The following is a 270-nucleotide window of genomic DNA, read 5'->3' as shown; positions in this document are numbered from 1 at the left end:
AGATTTAAGATGCTTACGGAATGATAAGGTTAAGGATTATAACAGTAAAAAGTAATGAATAAATGAAAGAGTGTTATTTAAGTCAAAACCACTTTAGTAAAAAAAAACACTCCATCAATCATAACCATTTGTAAAAAAATTGAAAAATGAAGAAAAAAAACTAGTTATTCATCGCACCGGAAATGTAAAAAAAAACACGCATGATTTAAGGTGCCATAAACCTCCGTGAGAAACAACCGACGATAAAGCAGAAACACAGGAGCATGAACA

At 30.7% G+C, this 270-nt stretch overlaps 1 protein-coding gene across 1 annotated transcript in view; it reads right to left on the bottom strand.

The window, feature by feature from the left end:
* LOC119586835 (rap guanine nucleotide exchange factor-like) overlaps positions 1-270 on the bottom strand; it is a 75990-nt gene that overhangs the window by 56429 nt on the left and 19291 nt on the right. The window lies entirely within an intron of this gene.

Source organism: Penaeus monodon, chromosome 22 (assembly GCF_015228065.2).
Source record: "Penaeus monodon isolate SGIC_2016 chromosome 22, NSTDA_Pmon_1, whole genome shotgun sequence".
Lineage (NCBI taxonomy): Eukaryota > Metazoa > Arthropoda > Malacostraca > Decapoda > Penaeidae > Penaeus > Penaeus monodon.
The sequence above is the reverse complement of the archived record's forward strand: the minus strand, read 5'-3'. Positions and strand labels throughout refer to the sequence as shown.